At 46.9% G+C, this 25,310-nt stretch overlaps 1 long non-coding RNA gene and 1 other non-coding gene across 3 annotated transcripts in view; both read right to left on the reverse strand.

Moving 5' to 3' along the window:
* Positions 1–22,097, reverse strand: part of LOC144166414 (uncharacterized) — a 345,992-nt gene extending 323,895 nt beyond the window's left edge. For both annotated transcript variants that reach the window (XR_013321673.1, XR_013321674.1), the window contains exon 1: positions 21,051–22,097. This is a non-coding gene — a long non-coding RNA (uncharacterized LOC144166414). The remainder of the gene's footprint in view (positions 1–21,050) is intronic.
* Positions 22,098–24,884: 2,787 nt separating this feature from the next.
* Trnas-gcu (transfer RNA serine (anticodon GCU)) lies at positions 24,885–24,958 on the reverse strand. Its single transcript has one exon. It is a non-coding gene; the product is annotated as a tRNA-Ser (tRNA).
* Between the last annotated feature and the right edge of the window lie 352 nt (positions 24,959–25,310).

Genomic DNA, 25,310 nt, shown 5'->3' on the forward strand with positions numbered 1-25,310 from the left:
ATAGTTATCTGCAGTGTTCACTTTACCATGTTTGTATCTGTAACTATCTAGGATTGTAGCACTACTACCCACATTCGTTATGTTTCGACCCTGAAGCTACTGTTCGCGTTTGTCGAAAACTCAACTTTCTCTCTATGTTGTACCCTGCGTGGTACAAACTGTTACAACTTGTATGTAGGCCAGCGGCAGCCAATTCTGGATTGTTGTTTTTGTGTGTGTTTCCCCTTTGTAATGTGCATTTGTTACTTGATGCATAGTTATATCAAAGCATGTTATGTACCTGCTTCGATAGACAAATAAACCTCTTCATCTTGCTTGGTAGTAAATACAGAATCGTGGGCGCGGAACTATGGTAGCGTCCAATCACTGGGGAATAGCGATCAAACAGAGCCAGATGTATTCCGAACAACTGGCCTTATATTAGGCATATTTGAAAGCAGGCATCAATGCAGAACTGGCATTCGCAATGTTCTTTCAATTGGAAGTAATATTTTTGGTACTAGTACTACAAAACGCAGGTGCGTAACTGTCATCATCATCATTATCATGACCAGCCTATACACGCCCACTGTATGGCAAAGGCCTCTCCCAATAATCTCCAATTACCCTGGTCCTGTGCGAACTGCGACCAATTTATCCCTGCAAACTTCTTCATCTCATCTGCCCATCTAACGTTCTGCCGCCCCCTGCTACGCTTGCCTTCTCCAGGGATCCACTCTGTTAGCCTTAATGACCAACGGTTATCTTGCCTTCGCATTACATACCCTGCCCACGTCCATTTCTTCTTCTTGATTTCTACTAATATGTCTTTAACACGTGTTTGTTCCCTGACCCACTCCGCTCTTTTCTTGTCCCTTAATGTTACACCTATCATCTTTCGTTCCATTGCTCGCTGAGTAGTCCTCAATTTAAGTTGAACCCTCTTCGAGGTTTCTGCAGTGAGCCTCGAGGTTTCTGCCCCGTAGGTGAGCACCGGTAACATGCAGCTGTCATAACTTTCTTGTTCACGGACAATGGTAGGCTGCCATTCATTATCTGGGAATGCCTGCCGAATGCACTCCACCCCATTCTTGTCCGTCTAATTATATCTGCGTCATGGTTGGTATCCGGGGTCACAACTTGGCGTAAGTAGGTATATTCGCTTACCACTTCCACTGCCTTGCCAGCTTTCTCAAACCGCTGTGCTGTCCCGAGCTTATTGATCATTATTTTCGTTTTCTGAATATTAATTTTCAGGCATACGGTTCCACTCCATTTGTCCACTGCGGAAAGAATGCTTTGCAATTCGTCCCCCGAGTTACTTAGCAAGGCAACGTAATCAGCAAATCTGAGGTTACTGAGGTATTCTCCATTAACCATTACTCCAACCTGTTCCCAATCCAACGTTCTGAATACTTCTTGTAAACATGCTGTGAATAACTTTGGGGAGATTGTGTCTCCTTGCGTGACGCCCTTCCTTATAGGTATTTTACTGCTCTCCCTATGGAGGGTGATGGTTGCTGTTGACCCATTCTGCATAACTATGGTAGCGTCCAATCAGGAATAGCCAAAAAACGGAGCCAGATGCACCGGTATAATCACTACAATTGGGCTCATTTTAGGCACATTTGAGGGGAGGCATCACTGCACAGCTGCTATTCCTACCATTCTTTTAATGAAAAATAAATATTTGCTTGATATTTGCAGCAGACAGATGAAAACGCGTTGAGAATATTTTGGCACAAGAATACAAAAATAACACTGGCTTAGCTCGGCTATACCCGGATATACGTAGCGTGAGCTAAGGTTCAGCAGGTTATTCTTAGGTTTCCTGGTTGTCTGGGATTAGCCGATTATCATGCTTACTGCTGCTAAAATGATTTCCAATCCAATCAATTCCAGTCCAATTCAATCCAATCCAATCCGATCCAGTCACGGTGGTGGCGGCTCGGGTACGCCAGCTGTGCGCCGTGAGACGTCACTGCTCCTCGCGCATGCGCAGCACGGCACTCCAGGAGCCACGCGAAACTGCTCAACCCGTACAGTGTAGCTCACGCTACAAAAACATCTCGCGCGAGCCCAGACCTTGTGACAGTGTTCCCCAAGTTCAAAAGTAACGAGAGGTTCCAGCTGATGGCGGGAACAGTCGAATGCGGGAAAATTGAATTGAGTTTGGCAAAGCTCTTCCGTGTTTGTCGTGCGAGGATCGAAAGGCGCGGGGATAGCGTGAGAGTTGGGCGTGGTTGAGAGGCAGTTACGTATTAGACGGGACGGAAACTATCGCCTTTCGAGGAAATTTGCCGCGAGGTGAGCAGATAAGCGGTCATTGTTTAAAATATTTCAAATTTCTCACTATTCTGCACGATTCAGGCCCCAATCTATCGGCACGGGCGCCGCCAAGTGGTACTTCCGCACGACACCGGGGCCGCCATGTTTGTGAGCCTCTTCCGGCCGAAAGTTAAACGAAGAGCGGCTGGAAAGAAGTGCTCACAGCGCCTGAGCATGCCAACGTTTTCATCGCACGAAATGCCACTCCCTACGCTAAATTGAGTGGTAGGGAGCCTGCGATACCGAACTCATCGACGTCCGTCCTCCGCAACGATGGCGCCGTTACTCCTGCGGCTCAGAACGCGGCGAAACTTCAAAGGCATAAAATTGCCCATTTGGCGCTTTTCTGAGAATATTGAGGTGCATTCACCAAACGAACTAATCTGGGGTTGAGAACCATTGTCTTTAGATGCACTAAGAATCGTCGTTCAGGTACTCCGGTTGGTTGGCGTTTTGCTCCCGGGTCTTCAGAACCCTCGTCTTGGAGGGCTAGTGTTATCATTCTTGCCACCGAGGTTGCTGCAGTGACTGAGTGAAGGCTTTTAGAAGGCCACATCACTAACGATGGGAACGTTCCGTGCAATGCAGCGACGTTGGAAGCTATTCCCCTCTGGAATATTTTATCACTGAACCGTAAGTGGGCCTCTTCCCGAGGAAAGTTTTTTTGCTGTGTTTTTGCCTGTCTACAGATAACGTTTTTTCTTACCTCGTTTCGCTTCCTCGGTTTCGGGAAGAACAACCGAAGTGTTTACTTTAAAAATTCATCAGTGTTCCTGACGATAAAAAAACGACCTAATTCTTAAGCGTAATTCGAATTGATGATTATTAAGGAGAGAAGTCAAAGTTAAACGTTACAGTACATCGGTTTGAATGCGGGTGCCTACCTATAAAAGGTTACATTGTGCGCGTAGCATATCAATTTCACTGAGCGACAACTTCAGTAGCGAAAAGGCAATACTTACTGGAAAATGTTTTTTCCCCTCAGATATTAAGCTATAAGAGTAGCACGTTTTTGCGTGCGTATGTTATATTTTGTGCACTGCCTATTTCAGCGGACTCCGGTCGGTTTAGAATACACGGGCCATATTAAGAATATTTGAAATCTTTTATTTTAATTAAGACTGTAATAATAAGATGGGGAGTAAGAGACCCGGGTGCACGTCCTAATAAATAGCACGTAATTAGTACTACGCAAATAAGGACAAAACCTCACTAGAGCGGTATGAAAATCGAAGTCCGGCCCAACGAAGCCAACTAAAGCGATGCTCGGCTTACTTCGGACTCGAGTTTGCTGTCCGGTCGCGTTAGTTACGCTCCTTGAAAGCTAAAAAATCCAGGAAAACGAGATAAAAGAGGAGCTAGATGTACAGCGCTTCCTGGGGAGGCCACTCGAAGTAAGGGTGCCCTCTCAGGCCGGTATCATAATTACCTGGAAGATGAAGGGAAATATTGACGCAGACGCACGCTCCGCGCACAAAGGAGAGACCGAACGCTGGACACGATTTTTCGCTTTGGCCATGGCGGTGCGCTTCGTCGAAAGGACGGTATGGAAACTGCTGTTTTCTTATTCTGGCAGGTAAAAATAAAGCGAAGACATAGTAAGCAAGAATTTTATATCCCACAAAACAGCGCGGAGGTGGGCGGAATATTGGGGAACACGTGAAATTGTGATTCCACCAAGCCCAAATTCTTGAAAGAATGTCGGTTCCCCGAATAGTGTTCCAATGGATCTCTCTACAGCGGACACGCATTGAGATATAAGGTAGCTCCTAACAGGAAGTATAAAAACAACGTGCGCCCAATAAAACAAACGTGTTTTATTGAAAACGCTCCCAAGGCAGAACTGCGCAACACAGAATCCCCCGATGTAGTCATAGTGAAAAGGGACGCGCATAGGTTCAGTGTATAGACTTCACATCAGCGAGCAACGAGTTTCACGAAATTGCCCGGTTGTTTATCTATTTCGACAAGTGTTTGCTCATGCCCCGCGCACATTTACGGCGCTCAGAAAAATCCGAATACACCTAAGCAGTACTTATGGGCGGTGAATGCGGAATAATGATTGTCCTGCTGAACGACTGATATGTCTGGCTTCCACCTCGCGTTTTCAATGAGCTTTGTAATCTTGCTATTGAGGCACTTCGCCTTGCGATACACTTGCACGCATTCGATTGGCTTTGATTACCTTCAACACGTTGCGCTGCTGCCCGTTGCTGTCGCCATGTAATGGCAGAGCTAACAACGGTGATAATTTTTGCTGCTGCCTTGCTCGACGGTTCGGCCGCGTTCTCCCCCCCCCCTTCCCCCCTTCGTATGCGGTGTACTTACATGAATGCCCACCTTTCGCTCCCCCCGAGTTCTGTTCAGCGTGATGGAAACATACAACGATCATACTAATATATACTCGAGGGAAATATGGTGCTGCAAGGCGCGGGCCGCCGCAGTCGCCGCCATTGCAGCCAGCGACGTTCCTCTCCTACTTGGCTTGGCCAGCTACAACGCTTCTTTTTTATCCCGAAGCCAAAATCAACAAAACAGGGTAACATATTTGTTTTGTTCATCTTTCACGAAGCTTGTGCATAATTCCTGACAGATACATCTTTTGGGAGCTTCAACTTGATATAATAAAACAAATCTTATTAACCTTCTACAGTAATACTGTTGCTCTTTTGCAGCCAGAGGCAACTTTTCAGACTGTTCACGTGCCACGGAAAGGACAAGTGGAACGTACCTGCCCAGTACACGACGGAACGCTCGGTGAACCGCGGCTCGCCAAGGCAGTGGCGCCAGATTTTCCTCTAGTATATATTAGTATGAAAATGTATGTGTGGAACGTCTGAGGCTGTGAAACGCTTCCATAAAAGGCGCCTCTGGAAACTGCTGACGGCAACCTTTCGCTACGGAGAACTTCGGGGTGGGGAAGACTTTCAAAGGAGCCGTTTTTTAAAAAGCGAACCCTTCTGCCTCTCACTGATGTCTGCAGTTCACCCGAAATTTACGGCAAGAAAGCAAACTTTCTCTGGCGACGGTCATGATCGTCAGTGAAGTAACGAAAAATTAAAATGCTTCGTGCGGTCGGAATCGAACCTTGGTAGCTCAAGTTATGAAGACAACTTCTATCCTATTGCTCCATTCCAGCATGGTAGAAGCAGCTTGGACTTGGAAAGGCGTGAATGGATGGGAAGAAAATATTGACCCCGCTGTCTAATGATGGCGACGTTTGTCCGCTAGGGGAAACCATGGGAGACCCGTATCATTAAAGTACAGTGGCACTTCAGTGAACCTTGCTTATGAAAAAAACAGGTGCTTGCTTCTTGGTTGTTTCGTTTGGTGTTGGACCTAATTGTGGAAATCTTGGTGCTCCCCAATCGTTGTCGTTTCGACAAGGGGGGGTAGATATTTTTTTTGAGCACGGCCACGTGGTTCTATAAACCTTGTAGTCGGTCGCCTCCATTCACGCGCGTCTCTGCCGTACTGCAGCGCTGGCATCGAGGAACACGGCCTGTAGCAGTGCAACGCGGTAAATTCAAATCGCCTTGCGCAAACGTTTAGTGTGTTTCCCCTGGGATGAGCGCGACGGTACAGGAACAGCATGAGAAGTGAGCGGGAAAGCAAAGGGGGGCATTTTCTTGGCAAATGTCTACAAAGACTATAGTCTTTTGACGACGTTTGCAACGAAAGGAGCGGATACGCGGACATTTTTTTTTTGCTACGGCCGCTGACTCCGGATGCTAGCTTTTTCGTTTAAAGGCATTTATTGCTTTGGCCTCAAAACAGTCAAGCCGTGTGTCACCTGGTAGAAAAAAACTACGGCCAGCGTTCATATAGTGCAAATGGTGTGCTTGAACTTCTAGGATCTTTTCCCGATTGTATCAGTTCTGGTGGTTTTAGACTGAAAACGGTTTTATTTTCAAATGTTTTGTGGGCGGGAATAAATTCGAGAGCAGCAAGCGTATCCTATTATCTAGTTCCTGGACTCCTAATGGCTCGCGCAGCTTGAACACGTGAAGGTGATGTTTAGGAGCTCGGGTGGTCGGTGTCTTCTGTCGCCGTCGTCGTTTAATGGAGTCACGGTACTAAAACATCACAACAGTAGTTTTCCAACGTCTCGCGATAGAACGCTACGCGATTTAAAGACACGCGACTTTTCAGCAAACCTCTACCTTCCAACGGTTTCATCTCCGTGGGAAAAAACGCCATTTTGTTTTTTTTGGTTTTGTATTACGCCCTGCGCCATCTCCACAGAACAGTCACTTCCATTTGGCGGGGAAAAAACCTAAAAACTTCGCGTAATCCTTAACCGGGTGCCTTAGACACGCAAAAATTGGAGGGACAGTAGTATAGTTCATGCGACAACAATGAATTAGATTTAGTTTTGTCCCCATTTAGCATTTTTGCTCATTAACGATTTGCAGGGATAATAAAACCGACCCCCAAAACGGGTTTGTAAGTACGATTTCCGCGAAGGCGTTTACAGAAGGGGGTTGCCTTTGCCCCTACGTTCCAGCTGTGTGTCTTATTCGCGCGGCTTCGTCAGCCTTTCTGCGACTCTCTTACACGTGATCACTCGAGTTGCTCGTACGAAGAGTGGCCGTGCATAGTGGCTGTTTACTATGTGGCATATAGAATACAGAGGCAGCCATCAACTTGTCCGAACTTGCCTACGAGCGACGGGCATTTGCGGACGGCTGAAGACCACATTGCGGAGCGGCATTCAAACGGGGTTCGCGCCCTGCCTTCTCTCTTTGGGCATCACCGGAGAGAAGAAGGTGGGGGTATGACAGACGGTTTTGTCTTACACAGGACTGATTAGGCTGGCAGCGGTGAATACGTTGAGCATGACAAAGGTGGTATTTTACAATCCATGCCTTGTTGCATAAATGTGGCCATGCACATTTCATGGTTGCAAAGAATTACGCTACCGGTAAATCTCGGTATCGTTGTGGTGCATTTTGATGAAGCGAATTCAGTTTTTGGTCATTTCTCATAACTGCGACAGACACTAAACCCGCCGCGGTGGGTCAGTGGCTAGGGCGTTGCGCTGATGAGCACGAGGTCACGGGTTCGATTGCCGGCCGGTTTTCTGGTGGATGTGAAAAGCAAAAACGCCCGGGTGTACGAGATTTCGGCGCACGTTCCAGATCCCCAGGTGGTCAAAATCAATCCGGAGCCCTCCACTACGGCGAGCCTCCCCGCCTGCGTTGCGTGGGCGCATTACACCCTGAAATCAATCAACGAACCAAAACCTTGAAAATGACAATTCGTCTCAACAAGGCAATGAAGTCTGTTCGACGTTACGTTCACAGGATTGCAAGCTTAAAGGTTGCGAATAAAGATAGAAGGGGATTTCGAGAAGCGGTACAAAAATTCTCTGACCGGATGAAACGAACTGCGGCGTGCGCCGACAATTATAACACGGGACACTGCATTCGTGTAGCAAGTAGGGCACGTACATCTAAAAGAGAAGGGCATAATATTACGAAAAAAGTGCTTAAGCAAGGACAATGGAAGAAGTTCACAAACAGGAGCGCTTGATAACAACCAAGCTCTTCATTATTGCACCGCGCAATATAAAAAGAAAAAAATAGAGCAGAGACGCAAGAAATGCGTCAATGAAAAAAGCATACACATTAAAAAACTCAAGCGAATGTCGGATAAGCAGAACCAGCTGACGTTGAGCACCTGTTGTGGACTTGCTCAGGCCCTAGAAACGCCAGAATGAAACACCTCCGAGGCACAGGGCTTCATCCTGAGAGACCCCCAGATGCCGAGCGTTGGATATGGGGTCCCCAGCACCAGTCTCTTCTTGGATGTTTGCGTGGAACGGGTGCAACGTTGTACATTTAAAACTTCATTTTATGCCGTGTGGCCATCTCTCGCAATAAAATAAAGCTAGCGTAAGTTTAAACCTTTACTTTAAACCATTTTAAAGAAAATGAAAATTTGATATTTGACTCCATTAGGACAAATACTGACTTTACCAACAGCCTCGCATTCGAAGTTCACGTAAAGAAAATAAAGTGAATATCGACACAAATGAGATAATTCAGTCCATGAGAAAGAGTACATTTTTTGTGCAATACAGTCCGGCAATTTTTTATATCCTTATAAATGAATGCCGAGTAATAACCTACCAAGCTGACATGAACCCTTAACGCCCTTTCTTCTAGGTTCTTATTAACCGAAAATTAGAATACCGCATCTCGGGTAATGACACTTTAAACTTTACTATTATGTCTATGTAAGCGATGAAGGACGAAAACAACACAAATAGTGTTACTGCAGCATTCCAGGGGGAAAAAACATTAGCAGCGAAAAGAAAATACAAGAACCGCAGAGCAGTCTGCTTTCCACGTTTAAACCAATTATCGCTACGGCGCATAGCATCGCCGCTCGACAGTTTCGTTGAACCGATGCGCGGAAACGATGACGCATCGGTCGCTGTAAAAACTAAAACACAGATTATATCAAAATTTAAGGCACTACGTTCACCTTCCTTCGGAAGTTGCATCATAAGGCATTTTACACGTCGGACTGGAGCAGTTTTAATGTCAGGAGCAAATGCATAGCTTTGAATCCGAAGCCTCACTTCTACCCCAATCCGTTCATGGCGCCATAAAAAGCTTACGGATGTAACGACTCCGGAAAAGAAAAAAGCGTGAAAAAAGTTACATAAGAGTAAAAACAATTAAAAATTTATCCAATAAAGCCATGTAATAATAAAAGCTTCGATATGTATGTAAGCGATCATTTGAGTTTTGTGGGACAGGTGCGACTTTTTCGCTTTTAAACAAGCACGTTGAATTCCTAAAATCTGCATGTATGCCCATCAGAATTATCAGGCGTAACGACCCGTAGCCTACGCTAATGCGAAGCTAATTTCTGATATTGTGTCCGGAATCTCCTATCTGGAATGGTTTTTGGGATTCCGTGAGCGGAGCTTGGTTGAACGATAGCAGGAACCAGCGTTTACAGTTATCTTTCATGTGACGCAAGAAATCGTGGCAATATGAGTCGGGATTATATTCTAAAGAGGAATAAATGCTTCCGCTTTTGCAGATATGGGTAATTTGTAATTACGGAAGTATCGTGTTCAGGCATGCTTGTAGGCACGACGAATTTTCCTTTTTTTTCAGAGCTAGAATTTTATGGGTCCTCTCAGCCATATATGGTTACCGCTACCCTAAAAAAATCAACGCACAGAATTCAGACTTTGGACATTCTCTTGCGGTCCTCGCTCGCAAAACCGGTTTTCAGTAGCATTAATGGACGGACCGAGCAGCGCTCAAGTCACAAGCGTCGTTTTCCTTCCGTTTCTGTAGTGGGATTCGATCAACGTTATGAACATGCTGCTGCTACTGAATATGTCTATAGAGAGCTTCATAGACTCTGTATATAGACTTACGGACAAGCATATATGTGATATGTGTGCCCATGAGTATCATGCCATCAAAATTCATATTTCTATTAAAAAATGCGTCTTTATGTCAGAATATGCCATAGTCGTGAAACGTACCTCTGAGAGTCCAATCAGAATATCATAACGTGGCATTTTATCGCATAAAAAAAACTTCTGCACCTAAGTTTCTAACCTGCTGCATTTTTTGTTTCCTCGCAGGTTGTACATTCGCTTCTCTCTCGACTGCTTCGGACGTGAGGCTGCATTCATAAAACATACAAAAATAAGCTGCAGCTTGCAGTAATTCATGTTTCATTTTCTATGGCACTTCAAATTACGCTTGCCTAGAAATCGCCATACTTTTCTTCTGCCGTAGCGCGCGCCTAACGGCTCATCGTATCCCCGCCCGCGAAAACTACAGCTACAGTTCTCGACCAAGTGCTTGCCATGTTCTTTTTGCGAGTTCTGATTATACTTTGTTTAACACTTGTACTTGATCGACCAGCTTGACAGAGGCTCCAAAGGCAGCAACAAGCAAAGAAAGCCTACTCTTGTGGCAATGCCACGCAGGTCTTGGGCTGCCTCTTGACGGGGGTCAAATGCGAGCAGAAGCTACCATGTCTGCCGCGTCTGCTTCGGAGGGTTCCGCAAAGATCGGCAATTCGTGCATGATCGTCGCCGCGCATTGATGCCTCAAAGCGCATTGTTCAACTAGGAAGACCTCCACACGCCCCCTTTCATCAGAGGTATGGAACCGTATCGCCACCTTGGTTTCCAACATCTCCACGTACGGCTCTTGCAGGTACATTCACGAGCACGGTGATGCACCTTATTGCGGTGTTGTGTTGTGCTGCGCTTCAACACAACGGGTTGTGAACGTTGTGAGCGACCTAGTGCGTAGAGGAAAAAACAAAGTTTTAAATGCAAAGCATTTCTTTAACTCACGATGTCACCCGCCGTTGGCGTGCCTCGGCGTCCGCAACAGCCGTTCCAGGTGCGCCCTCTCCCCCACTCCTCCTCTCCCGCATCACGCTACCCTCCCCGCTCTCAACAACAGGTCCGCACCCTTCCCCCTACACTATATAAAAAAATAATACTTACCTGCGCCTGGTTTCGATCCCACGGGCGGAACGAAAGGTACATGGTGCTCTACCCACTGCGCCACAAAACCGACACAGAATGGAAGGCTACGAACGCGCCTTATATCCTTGACTCATTCAAACTACGTCAAGAAGCTGCTGATACAACGCATTCACTACCTGTGGGCGGAACGCGAGGTACATGGTGCTCTTCCCACTGCGCCACAAAACCGACACAGAATGAAAGGCTACGGACGCGCCTTATATCCTTGACTCATTCAAACTACGTCAAGAAGCTGCTGATACAACGCATTCACTACCACCAACTCCCCAAACACTAAACGTTAACGCAATACACCCACCCCCTATGCGACGCATTTACTCGAGTCCCCCTCGCGGGGAGATGGGCCCTTTTTTTATGGTAAGGCGAGGGCGTATATCAGCCAATCAGGCGCATCACCAGCTACACTGCCGTCCATTAAAGATAAATTCAGATTACCAATTCGGGAGAACAACATTTTTCGTTTAGGTACGCCTAGTGTATTCAAGCGAAAATGAAGCCTTTGGAAGAAAACAGAATTAAGCAAGCTTCAAAGGGAAGTAAAAAAGCGGCGAAAAACTTGAAATCGGTCGACATATGATAGCTGCGAAATGGAAGGGGTGGTGCCTAGCACTGGGGAGCAGGATCCCCCACAAAGAAGCCCCACGGCTGCACGTAAACCCTCGGCTGCGCCATGGTGTTTTTCTTTGTTTTGCACTTAAGGCGGACCTTCAAGATATTTCCCTTTGTGTTTGTATTTTTTGTTCTAACGTGAAGGAAAAGCAGCCAAGTATGCGCACAAAAACAACAACAGCCTTCAAAAGTAGTTCCGGCACAGCGACAAAACAGAAAAGGAAAACTATTTCTGCTGGCGGAAACGAATGAAAGGCCCGAACACGGGCACAAAACGCCACCGACGCATTTCTTATCCATGAGCTTGCATTGTCGTCGTCGACGAGAGGCGCGCGGAGTGCATGCCTCTTATTCAGGGCCAAACAAAAAGGGTCATCATTGTCGATGTCGTCTGCCGTTGAAAAGGTCAGCATCCATCGCTCGACCTGTTATTCCCGTCGGCGTGCACTCGTGTGCCTCCTTTTTTTCTTCCCCTCTCCGAGCAACCCTTGTGCATACCCGTGAATATTTTGCTTGTTTGTGTGTTTCAGCATGATAGAATTTATGAGGGAAAAGCTTCCGTCAGCGCTTTTCTCTGCTGCTTTGCCTCATTCTCCACTTCGCAGTTCCCCGTTCTTGTAAGAGCCTCACTCTCCTCATGTCTGTCCCTTTTATCTTTCATAAACACTTGAAGCAAAATTCGACTCTACTTTTATCGTTTTTTGCCCGCGGAAAAAGGTTTTTTTAGTTGTTTTGATCTTTTGCACATTTTGTTGTTTCTATTTGCTTGTTAACTTTGCATCATATCTAGACTCATTTCGCTGTCTTCGGCGACCCGTGCTGTGTCTCCAACTCTTTCACCCTTCCTTAATTTTACATTTTTACGCCCACTTTTTGTAGTATTCCGACCCTCGCTGCTTCCTGGTCTTATTACCCTGTACCGTGAATTCAAGGTACTCATTTTCTGCACGGACACTGCAATTTTTCCCTGATGTACAATTTAACCACATGCTATTCTGTTTTTTGTTTTTTGCAAAACTGTGCGCCTGCGAAGGAGGAGTCGGCGGGGACTCTCCTCCCCAATTGATTGTTTCGGAACCACTCCCGCGGATTGGTCTGGTTCGCGGATTTCAACTCGGAATATCTCTTCGCGCAACGGGCTTCACATTGGCCGACACAGTGGGCCGCTGTTCTGCAGAAACTCACCGCTATGAATCAATGGCCTTGTGATCGCTTGCGATGGAAAAGGACGCATCTGCGAAAGTAATCGTACCTTCAATATGCGGTATTGCACAGCATGGAACTGTACCCGCTGAAATACGACCTTTCTTGAAGTATTAGTTAGGATCTCTTCATAGATTCGATTAAAAACTTTCTTCTTGTTTGTGATCATGCCTTTGCAAATATTTATTGTCTTTGCGGAACATGCATCAGCTCTAAAATGCACCTGCTTCTTATAACGAGCGTGCCTGCATTTGTCATCAGAATTCAATTATTCAGCATGGTTTGAAGCGTTTTAATACGAAGGCAAACCATCACACAGTAGGTCAAAAATTCTTTGTAGGCGTTAAAGGGGCCACGAAGACAAAATGCAAGTTTTTTTATTCGAAAGATTTCCTTTCTTAGTTCTCAGCGCTTCTCCGGCAGCGAAGGATGCTTTATTGCTTGAGAAATTAAACAAATTATGCCAAACGTTTTCTTCCCCGGCTAAATAGTGTGTTGCGTGACATCTGCGATAACGTATGCAGTATAGATGTTCAAGCGAATGTTAGTACGTTCTTTAGCCTGCAGAGAACTGCGTAGCGCCTCGTTCAGCGTCAGCCCATCTAGATGTCGCCACAATACCGCTCTCCGTTCTCGTTTTATTTCAGACCGTAGTTGCATCTCGCTTGTTTTTGTTGCGGTTGATGCAGTGACCGCTTCATCAAGTGTTGTTTGTGCTCGACAAACAGGGTCCCGTAAGACAATACCGCTTACGCCAATCGGCCAGTGTCGTGTGAACCAACCCCGAAGCTCCGAACTGCTGTGCAGCTATCACAAGCGCAGTTAGCGCAGTACCAACCGCAGCAAGCCATTGGTGCTTTTATGTTGATGTGCAGTTTCGTAACTTTCATTGTTTACCACACCATATTTACGGCTATAAAATGTATAGGCCTTCAATTGAAGCGCAAATGGCTCGTTCTGCAAGCTTATAAGCCTTATATACTTCGGGTTTGGTTTTGCCGGCCTCAGCCAAACTAACAGCTGCCCGTAATACGTCATACGTTCTCTTGGAGAAAATTAGCTAGTGGATAGCATGGCTATTCTTTTTTTTCCTAGTTTTATAGCTCATTTGAGGGATGTTTCCGTTAAAAGTGGTGTCAGGGTTATTCTACCGAGGCACTCTATCGAAGGAACCAAACTTGCATCTTGTCTGTATGACTCCTTTAAGGGTTACCTAATTAAATAGCAGAATATTGAAATTAAAGTATGCGGCTCGAGAAGGAAATTTGGTTGCCTTGGTGACCGGATGTAAATTAAACCGAGTGCCTCCGAGGGTCCATTTGAGCACGCATTGTAAACGCCAGCATAGCTCCATGCCCCTAAGTGATGAAAGGTGGACCTAAGATCATTTACATTGACCGAACAAAGGCGTGTCCCCCCCCCCCCTATGTATAAGCAGACGGGTTGGGTCGGAGAGCCGTCGGGTCGAGTCCAGTCGACCCGGTATGAGGAGGTAGGTTGACTCATTCGTAGGGCTGAGCCGGACGGCCACGAGGAGCAGATTACCGTATTTGCGAGGTTCTAACGCTCCCCCAATTGTATCGCGCGGGTAAGTACGCGTAGGAAAATCGAAAAAACAAATGTGACACTGACTGTACCACGCAGATCAGTAAGACATGACACCGCGCACCTAGAAGAAGGAGATTTTATTTGTTCTATGTAGCTATGGAATGATTGTTTTACATAAGATTGCTTACCCAGCTGCTGCTGGAAATAAATTTATAGCGAGGAAAATTGAAGCTGTTTCGTTTGCAAGTGCTTTCACCTTCATAATTTTGGGCGTGATGGGCTAATTGCAGTAGCACAAAAAATGTGCTACAGCTGACCAAGGTATACGGCATGCTATTGAGGAAATAGTGCGGCGAAATTCACTCACGCTGTGTTGACGGGTTGGTTTTATTGGATTGAGTTGGATATCGAGGGGGGGGGGGGGGGGGGGGCATCGTGTTCGGTCCGTATGGCAATGCTGCTGGCTGCTTTAAAGCCTATTTCGGTTTTGAGCCCGATTGTAACGCAAAAAACAAATATTGTTACGGGGCAATAATTAAATTCCCCACAAAGAGGACGGCATACATGTACTGTGCTAGCCGGGATCATAATCAAGAAGCGAGATGAAGAGGACGCTGACGGTGAAGCACGTTCGTTAACTAGATTACGCGGTGCTCTCTTCCACTGTAGTTCGCAATAACTAGCGTCTGAATGAGTATCGTTAATACACTATTGTAAATACAGCTTTACCTTGTATCAATGCAGCGATATTAATGCAGCAATATTAAGGCTACCTTTTAGCACAATAGGGTGCGCGTTAGAGTCATGAAACTACGGTAGCTTCTTTTCCAGGAAGCCCTCCGCTCCCTTCCACTTGATTCTTTGGACGGGGTGCATATAACCGCGGGAGGGGTTGAGGTAGCTGAACGCTCCAGTCGACTCGACCCTTTCTCGCCGAGTCCATGTATCCGGGGCTCTAGTGGAAGCATTTGGCCCTTAGAAACGTGTGTGCAGCGGTGCCTGTATTAGTAATCGGTGCATGCGTGCTAATTAAAGAAGCAGCTATGGGGCCAGAAGAAAAGTACGCAGCCGCTCAACGTCGTCCTTGTTTGTCGTCAAACAATACCTCCATCGTGGGACATCCAGTGAAGGCTGCGATCGTATGGCGTTGCTCGAACAGATTGGGAATGAAGGTGAGACACGGGTATGTGCCGGTATGACGTTAAGCGTAACGTTGGCTTTGAGCTCTAGCGTCGTCAACCAGTAGCCGAAGCTCGACATGCAATTAGTTTGGCGGTTATTGCTCCGTAGTAAGGCTTAACGTATCGGCTACCTAACGTCAACTGGTGAAGGCTCTCGGGAACGGAGGTAAGAGAAATACATACAGAAAACAAAATGATGATGACATCGAGAGGACACGCAGTCTTAAGCGCTAGGCTACTCCGCGCGCCGTAGTTTCACCCAGCAGAGTAGCAGTCACCAGAAAAGGAAACCGGTGTTTGGCGCCCACAACCGCGCACAATAGCACAATGTGGTGTTTGAACACTAATATTGGTATGCAGCATTGGCAAGTTAAAAGAGTGGGTAGTAAAAATTCTAATGCCTAATACGAGAGTACTTCTCAGCACCCGTGAAAGAGCATTCTCCAAAAATAAGTCTTATTTTGGGGTACACGAAAAACTAAATTTAGAACTGGGGTGCCAAAGCTTGAAACTAAGAACGATGGTTTATTCCCCCACCTTAAAGGGGCCGTGAAAGAGGTTTTGCCGATGCACGGGTGTTCGAGTTTTCAGGTAAATTAATGTCCTAGGAATCATCTCCTCGAAAGATTTTGTTAAAGCGACGAGTATTAGTGGAGCTATTGCTAATCAAAACTTCGCGTTTTCGCCCGCACCGCGATTCTCCGTCGTTTCGTACACCTCCTCGCGCCGCGCGAGAGTGACTGCCCATGATGCCTCGCTTCTCGGTAACGTTTTCAAGAACATCCGGTTGCGGCCGTCGTATGCTACTGCGATATTCTGGCTGCAGCATCGCTCTGGGACGGGAAGGAGGAGGGGGAGAGGGGGGCGGTCGGAATAAGAGTTCCGTTTGGGCCGTTTTTTTATCATTTTCCTATAAATCCTGCACTCCTCTCTCGGCTAGAAAAGCTGATGTAAGGAATGGGGTGGGGCTTTTACGCTTCCACACCCCGCCGAAAGATCACGCAAAAAGAGAACGATCCTGCCGCCTGCGTGTTTGAGGCGACGATATGTCTTGGTACATATGGGAGCTTAATAATGTGACAGAATGACTACAGAATCGCCTGAAAACTTGTTAGAGTCTACAAGTACATGCGTCCCGAGCCCACGTTAGTTCATATATTGCTTAAATGGCGGCTCGTTCACTCCAATGTAGTGCTTAGTCGTACTGTGGTAACGTCATGCACGCGCGCGCACAGACAGCTGTAGTAATCCTTTCCGCTGTTCCGGTCGGTTTTAGACATTTATAAGCGTAACAAAAAAAAAAAATATCCCGGGCCATCTCCACTAGCGTGAAACGTGGGGAGGGGCGAAGTATGCAGTGTATGAGTGTATTCTTGGTGCATTTAGCCCACGGAGATAAAACCGTCGGGGAAAGAGGTATACAGCGTTGCTGTAAATGTCTAGTGTCTTTGAAGCACTAGTCTTTTCTAGCGCGAGGCGTTGGAAAACGAGTGTAATGGTGTGTTTTTCCGTAACCGTTTTTACCCACACAGATCAAACTTGCCAGTGCGAGGCATTAGAAAACAAGTGCCGTGATGTTTTAGTACTATGACTACATGAAATGACGCCAACGGCAGGAGACGCCGACAACCCGAGCACCTAAGGGGATTCGCCCCTGAAGCAGCGGAAGGGTTGTACGGTACTGCAGAGGGACGTTTAGAGTGCGCCGTGCATTCCATTTTTGACCCCCTTCCCTAGGAGAGTGTTGAGAGCATGAGGCCGCCTATGTCTACTACCAAGGAGGAGATGATGATGATGATTGATGATGATTGCTATTGGTTTCCCCTTTGTAGCGGGGTGATGACATGTCATCTACTAAACAAGGACTAGTATACTTATGTTTTATAGTATTGGTTTAATACTAGCGCTTCTTAGGGCAGGTGCAAAAAGCCTATTAGGTACAACATACTTTTTTTTTCTGTTACAGGGGGTAACTGTCCTAGGCAATATTCCCCTCTCTGCTTTTCGTCCGGCAGCATTCTAATCCTCTTTTCGTCGTCTCGACAGCCTTGAAGTTAACTTCCTCGGTGCTACCCTTAAATCCTAACGCTTCTGGAAGCCGAATATTTCCCACATGTGGATTTGGATGGAGAAAGAAGTTGTTTCTCCTACCCCTGCTTACCTTCCCCCTCGTTATCCTCCTGCTCCATTTCGTTCCACAGGGTAGCTAGTGACGCACAGATACACGATACCACCCGCCGCGGCGGCTCAGTGGGTAAAGCGTTCTGCTGCTGAGCACGAGCACGCGGATTCGATTCCCGCTGCTTCGGCCGCTTTCCTGATAAAGGGGAAAAGCAAGAGCGCCCGTGTGTACGAGATTTCAGCCCACGTTAAAGATCCCCAGGTGGTCAAAATTAATCCCGAGCCCTCCACTACGGCGTGCCTCATCACCTGTAAAGCATCGGTGCGCTAAACGTCATAATCATCGTCGCAAACATGAAAACCCAGTTTAATCACGCTGCCAGACTACATTTATGACAGACCTAAATCGCAGAGAAATCGCCGCAACCCTTGTCAACGCTTTCAATGGGGAACAAGGAAGTGTTTATCAAGAAACACAATCTACGCAATGTAGCAGCAAGTAGTTGCGATTGCTGAACCAGAATGCCTTCCGACATCATAGATCACCTGTAAACCATCTCGATACCCTGCATGCTGTGATCAATTGTCTTGTCCTTGTGCATGCGTGCTTTTCAGCCAGTTTTGTGTTATAGCCAGGGCCACCCTACAAACGATCAATGGCATTTGCTGCTGCGTTGCCCTTGTGAGTAGAGCATTGTTGTGGTTGTTTTGTTCACCTATAGAGTCCAAGAGGGATATTAGAATGCCCTGTGTCAGTTGGGCAATGGTTTCAAGGAACATGGTGACGAGTTTATGACACACGGCGTTCTGTCGGAAATGCTTTCACGCCTATGATGACGGTGGCTAATCGTAGAAAACATATGCAAGCCTGTTGCCCGGCCAACATTTCGGCAGGCTTAAAGCGGGCACGCTTGTGATGAATACAGCCCTTTGTATTAACGGCTTCTGTCACAAGATTTTGTAAAAGCGGAAATTTTATGCGTGGGAAAACTCCCAACAGCGATTTTTAGCACCACTACAGGGTTATTAAAATAACGCCAGAGCTTCACGTAAAGCTCGTCTTGCTCTGTGAGAAGGCCGCGCTTTCTACGGCCGATCTATCATTCTTTCACTTATTTTTTCTTCGGCAGTGTTGCGAATTGTCGAGACCAAGTTCACTTGTTTGAAAATTTCAAACTGCCGAAAGCTTTACCAAATTACATACTCCTTTCCGTCATAAACGTTTAGAACTTTTTTTAGCATAGCTGCTTTTTGTTATAAAGACTACACAAATAACGCATTTTTAAATAGTGGCACACGCTTGAAAACAAACCGACATGCAGATCGCTATATGTTGTTGCTTCCTCGTCTTCCTTGCAATACATCCGTTGTTATTGGTAGCGCTGTGTAATTAGGGCTACCCGAACGCGTACACAATGCAGTGTAACAAATATTACACCGCCTGATTTTTGGGCTATCCTCACATATTCATGGCTCTTTCTTGCAAAGTATTATAAATGAAATGTACTTTCAAGGTGCATTTTGACACACTATGCGGACGAAATCTGCATTTGGAGTGCGGCGCGGTCACGTCGCACCACACAACAAAGACTGCAGAAAGCTCTTGCGAAAATATCAGCATACCTTTCGCCAATAGGACTGCATTTATCCTCTGAGAAAAGTGTTTCGATGGCTTTTACTCGCAAGAACATGAAGCAATATCCATTAGTCCTCGGAGGCCGCACCCTGCAATATGTACGTACTCAAAGATTCCTCGGAAACTTAATAGAGCGCAGTATTTCGTGGGCTCCGGAGGTTAAAAGGCTCCGTACGAGAATATCTGCGATGTCAAAGATCGTCGGGTATCTTGCCGGTAGTCGATGGGGCAGTGACTGCCGCTCCATGATACTACTCTGTAAAGCCTATGTCGACGGCATACTGCGCTACAGTCTCCCTGTCCTCCAAAATCTGTCACCAACAAGCAGGAAACAGCTAGACGCGGCAAGAAACAATTGCCTCCGTATCTGCCTCGGACTTCCCAGAGGGTCGCCGTGCTTGGGTACTGTCGCTGAAGCTGGCTGTCTGCCCTTGGACGTGATTAGGCTCCAAGAAACCGTGCGGATACACCTGCGACATCGGATGCACGCCAAAACCCGTACAATAACCGGACTGATAGAAAATGGGAACTCAAGTTTTGGTCGAACATTGAAGTCGTTGCACCTTTCGATTCCCACCCAGGCACCAAATTCAATGCCGTCTCATTTCCCGCCCTGGACCCTATCGCCATTGCATATTAGATGCAACATCCCGGGAATCGACTCTAAAAAGAATATGAATCAAAGCGGCTTGTTACAGTTGACACTCTGCCACATTTGCCGACTATACTCAGGCACAAAACAAATTTTTACACACGGGTCGTGTACGCCTGGCCGCAGTTCCTCCGGGATCTTCATCTCGTCCACTGGACAGACATTCTCTTATCGTCTCGAGCGGGCAACGTCATCTATGTCAGCCGAGTTCACGCCATCAAGGAAGCCATCCGGTACATTCTCCGCCAACCGCCGGGGCAATGGACCATCTTCACAGATTCCAAGGCAGCCCTCCAAAGTCTACTGCGCAACGACTGCTTCAGCATTCCCGAACACGCCTCTCGTGAAATAACTTACTTGCACCACCAGGCCAAAGACACTGGGCACCAAGTGACATTTCAGTGGCTACCAGGCCACTGTGGTGTTCCAGGTAATGAAAAGGCAGATGAAGCAGCTCGCAGGGGCCTTCAAATGCATAATATGAGGAAGGTCTTCTTCACCAAACATGATGCCTCAGCTATGACGAAGGCACTTGTTTTAATGGAGCGGAACCGTCTCTGGTCTCTTCCAGAGCACCACTATCCGTTCTTGCAATACATAGACCCCGAGCTGAGGATTAAGCTGCCAGAGCGACTTCCGCGCCGACTAGAAACTTTGTATCACCGATTACGACTCAATGCAGCGCTTACAAAAACTTACCTGTTTCGACTTGGCGCCACCTCGAATCCTTACTGCGATAACTGCGGATCGCCAGAAACCGTGGAACACGTACTGTTAGAGTGTCCCGCTTACATGCTCGCAAGGTGCCGTTTGGAGCAGAAGATCGAACACCTACGCCCAAGACCAATCAGCCTACAAGTGCTCCTTGGCCCCTGGCACACTCCTTCAGCACAACGAAAATCACTAAAGGCGTTGTTTGAATACCTGGACGAGATCGGCGTCACTGAAATGATTTAAACTACTGAGAACATGACGTTCGTCGAACTGTTCACACAAACTACATGATGCCCGTTTCTTTTTTTTTTCTTCTTCTCTTCTCTTTCTTCTTCCCTGTATCTATAGGGCCTTTTCTACCCTCCCCTACCCATTCCCCCGCCGAGTAGCATGTCGGTGGTACGATTCCGGCAAAACTCTCGGCTTTCTCCTCTAATAAAGAGCTTTCTCTCTCTCTCTTGATTTGTTCATTAGTACTTCACTAATGGTTTCCTGTGAATACTTGCATCTGACCGTCACAAAAGGGTAGTTGCTTACCTGCTCCCAAGTGGTAAGTCACAAGTCTTGCTGAAGTCTGTATTCACAGAGAGATAAAGCACAACGACGCCTGGGTGAACGTAACTGTCACTGTCGTTATGACGTCAGAACGCACAGGCAAGAACGGAGCAGTGTTGGCTTTCCCGTGAATGTACTCCGGCCCGGAAGTAGCTGTTTAGCACTGGTTGTTATTAACCAAGTTATGTCAAATTTATAAAGAGGCTGATGCTGTATGATATGATTTTGTTGTTGTGGTTTTGCGGCAAGATTCTGGCCGCAGGCAGCGTAAAGGGCAGCGTAAAGGGCGACCTGCTTGCTTCTAGGACAAGGCGCAGAAATGCACTCGTGTTAGTTGACCGCAGGTTGCCGCACGATGCAGCCTTCTTTCACAGGTATGTCAAAACCTCAAAACAGAGTACTTGACAATACAGAACGGAAACGTCGCACTGGAGCGGTGGGATTCCTTGGCAGCAGACTTGTTGTCACGTGATGTTCCGCAGAAACACGGTGATCTGATATCCCGCACAAACACAGCCCTAACCACTGTCTGCTGCCTGCTGCGCTGAAACGGAAGACACCGCTGAACGAGCAACCGGAAGCGGAAGGGATCAGAGAGCGAAACACGGAGGTGAACGAACTCCGCCAACCACGCCGGCTACGTCGGCAGCACGCAGAGAGAGAGAAAAAAAAGAAAGTCACTTCGCTTCTGGCGGCGGCAAAATACGCCCACGGCTCAGGAAGAGAGAGCACCGCAGCGCCGATGGTCAGTCAACGGTCGAGCGAGGGCGTGCAAAGACGAGAAGCCCGGGAAATGCGAGCCGTCACAATGTCGGCGAAATTCCCCTTTCGCACGATAACCTCGAAATACTTTCAAGGCAGTCGCCGTTGACGCGTGGCGGCACACCCAAAACAACGCGCCGCTTGAAGCAGCGAGAAATCGACGAAACTAAACTCGAGACGACGCTCACCGGCAATCCTCTAGCGGCGAGCGCAGACGCTGGGGGAGAGTAGCGCCCAAAAGCAGCGGCTCGCGGGAGACGCTGCCATGGCCGTTTCCTTCCCGAGGAGAAGGGGAGAGCGAGCGGGACTCAGGGCTACGTGGGAGAGGCCAGTAGCGCCGCTTGGGCTTGGTGCATTTTGCTTCTTCCCGCAGGTTCAGCTTCCTCCTCAATTTTCCCAACCTCCGAGAACGGAGCCAGCGGGCGAGCCAGCCATCGATGTGACCACAGCGCATGCGCCGAATTGGAGTGGCGCCATCTCGGTGTGCAAACAGAACTCGATCGTCTGCTGTGCCCGCTGCGGTACGGGAAGGAGGCATCCCTAATTGAATAGCTCTTTCTTAAGGTGTTCTTGGTTTTTGTTCCGTCGAAGGCAAGCGGCTCTATACCACACGAAAACAATCCAGACAGCGGTTTCTGCTCGGTTGTTTTTCTATCAGTAAGGGGGCGTTGGTGCCATTCATGAAAAATAATATTCGAATGCGGGCAGTAGTTTTACTAGAGGTAGCTGGCCTTAAAGCGTTGACAGAAGATTTGCAAAATATAGCAGCCGCAAAATGTTGTAGGGAGTATTTGGTCGTTAAAAAGAACGTATGGTTCTTTCTCAAGGAAACTTGTGCACTGGGAACTTAGACATGAACAGTACCGATTTTTAACTGCCGAGGACATAGTATGTAGAAACATCTTCAATGGAAAATATCACTGTATTTTCACCGTCACTGACGCAAAATAGCTGAACGCCGGAAAAAGTGGATGGGAATAAATTACACTGGTCAATTAACATATCCCGGCTAATATGCGAATTTGTTAGTGGAATGTAAAGAAAATCGGGCATAAATTGGTTGACAGCAGTTTTCCGGCATGTGACAATTGTTCCTCTAGCTCGCTCGCATCGCAAGCCTTGGTGGCCCCGTGTTCCTACCAGTCGAACATTTAGGTTATCGATCACTGCGACATAAACTAGATTCAGCGTACTTTTGGCGTACTTTGTAAACGCACGCTTCCAGGCTCTGCATTTCAATGGAAGGTTTAAGTAGTGTTTGACCACACTTTCGAGAATTTCGTGAAGGCACTTTCTTTCTAGATCGTCTACCATTTGTGGTTTGCGCAAGGATTTAGGAGTTGTACCTGACAGCTCAGTGTGTTCGTCTGACGAAGTCGTTCTGCACTTTTTGGTTTAGTGGTTGCTTTTAGAGAGGTTAGATTTATGTTATGCTTTTTCGAAATAAGCAGTGTATATGATTTGGCGGTACGGTGGAATAAAGCTTTTTTATTCTGGGTATTGTTATCCGGATGAATGTTTGTTTGTCTGAGTATGGTCTATTTGGTGCCTTTTTGCGAGGAATGGTCGGAGGTACTTATTTGGTGTCGACGTCAAGAGGCTTTCATTCCACTACCCCTTAGTTCCGGGTGGAAACACGGTTCGTTTCGCTTTGCCATATCATCTTGACGCTTTTTCGCAGGCGTCAGGCTCTCCGATGTTGTGAAGCATCTGCTAAACGCACAGTATTGTGCAACAAGGTCGAGAACTGGGCTAGTTGGTATACATTCATGATTTACCACCGCAAATTAAACGGGACGAGAGAGGAGTACACAACACGAGCGTGTTGTGTACTCCTCTCTCGTCCCGTTTAATTTGCGCTGGTAAATCATGAAAGCACAGTATTGTCTCCGGAGGGAGAGTAATTGTGCTTATTGTATGAAAGGAGATGTGTGTATGTTAGTGTATGATAGCTTAGTAATTTGGGTTTGTATTCTTGAAAAGCATGGCATTGTCCATGGAGCACAAGACGTTTTGAAAGCAGATGTGATATGGAATAAAGTTTTTCTGCTTAATTTCTGTTGTGTTATTGAGGATAATTTGCATCTTCCGCCTGCATTTAGTGTGTCATCGATAGCATACACTTTGGGTTTCTTGGCTCCGGTGTATCAGCACCGTTTGTATGAAGCCGTTTTCCGCCCACACGGAGTGGTGCGTAACACAGAACGTTTTATTCAAGCCCGTTAGTTTGAACCCAATGTAGATATAGTTGAAGAACTTGGTCAACCATTAAGGCTGTAGCCACGCCTTATAATTGCGAACGTTGCTTAGCGCAAAAGGTAATTTGGATAGGTTTAAAGCAGGATATACAGGTGAAATCAAGGGAAGCACCTTATTATAACGCCACGTACACGCTAATTGTTTAAATCCAACCAAACTTAAGGCGAGAGCCTTAAGTGCCCATTTTGCGATCAAGCGTTATCGTCGGTTTCTTATTTTTACGAGTAACGAAAATGGCCGCGGCTATAAAGAGGAAATAAACACGTTCAATTCAGTAGGTTATGAAAATAGATATATTGGAAAAATGAACACTGACCTATGTCCAAACGTTGTAAACGATAGAACAAAAACGTCGTAGTCATTATTGTTCCTTTTTTTCGTGGCGCACGCCCACTTTGAGGAATTCCAGAAAATGGAAGGCGTGTTTTTTAACGGCTGACCGCCTAGACGCACCCCCATGTTTGCTTCTTTTTCGCGTCACAAACCGGACAACATGTAAGCGCGTTGATGTGCCAGACGACCTGAAATATAGCAAACTACCCTTCTTCGACAAGATTGCGTATGGGTACCACAAGAGAGCATGTTGCAGCCAAACCAAATTGCAGCCACTCGATCTCGAGCGCAGACCGTTACCTTGATTGATTGTAGGGTTTAACGCGCCGACGCAACGTAGGCGATGAGGCGCGCCGTAATGGAGCGCTCCGAATTAACTTTGAACACCTGGGGATTTTTAACGTGCGCCGAAATCTCGTACACACGGGCGTTTTTGCTTTTCGCCTCCGTGAGAAAAGCGGCCGCCGCGGACGGGAATAGAACCCGGGACCTTGTGCTCAGCAAGCACAACGCTTTATCCACTGAGCCACCACGGCGGGTCAGACCGTTACCTTGAATACCCACGACTCTATCCCTGGCAGAACAACGAGGCCTATTTAATAGTTGCTCAACAGAATAAAAAGACTTTTGCGCCCAAATGAGTAGATCGCGCAAGTTAGGGTGCGCTTAGGCGGAGATTTGAGAGGCAATGCGCGCGCTTCACAAAAAGAAAAATCTCTAAATTTGAAACGCAAATGTTGTCAAATAGTGCGTGGTTCATGGGTGACACATGAACCTCACGGAACGTGAGTACAATGGGCGCGTACCAGCACGCGAAACCACAATTGCAGTGAAGCTGTGGCGTACGACAGAATGCTTGTGGACGTAATTAGGACCGTACGACGAACA

This window comes from Haemaphysalis longicornis, unplaced genomic scaffold, assembly GCF_048455015.1.
Source record: "Haemaphysalis longicornis isolate Haplotype H1 unplaced genomic scaffold, Haemaphysalis longicornis Haplotype H1 scaffold_17, whole genome shotgun sequence".
In the NCBI taxonomy this organism is placed as follows: Eukaryota; Metazoa; Arthropoda; class Arachnida; order Ixodida; family Ixodidae; genus Haemaphysalis; species Haemaphysalis longicornis.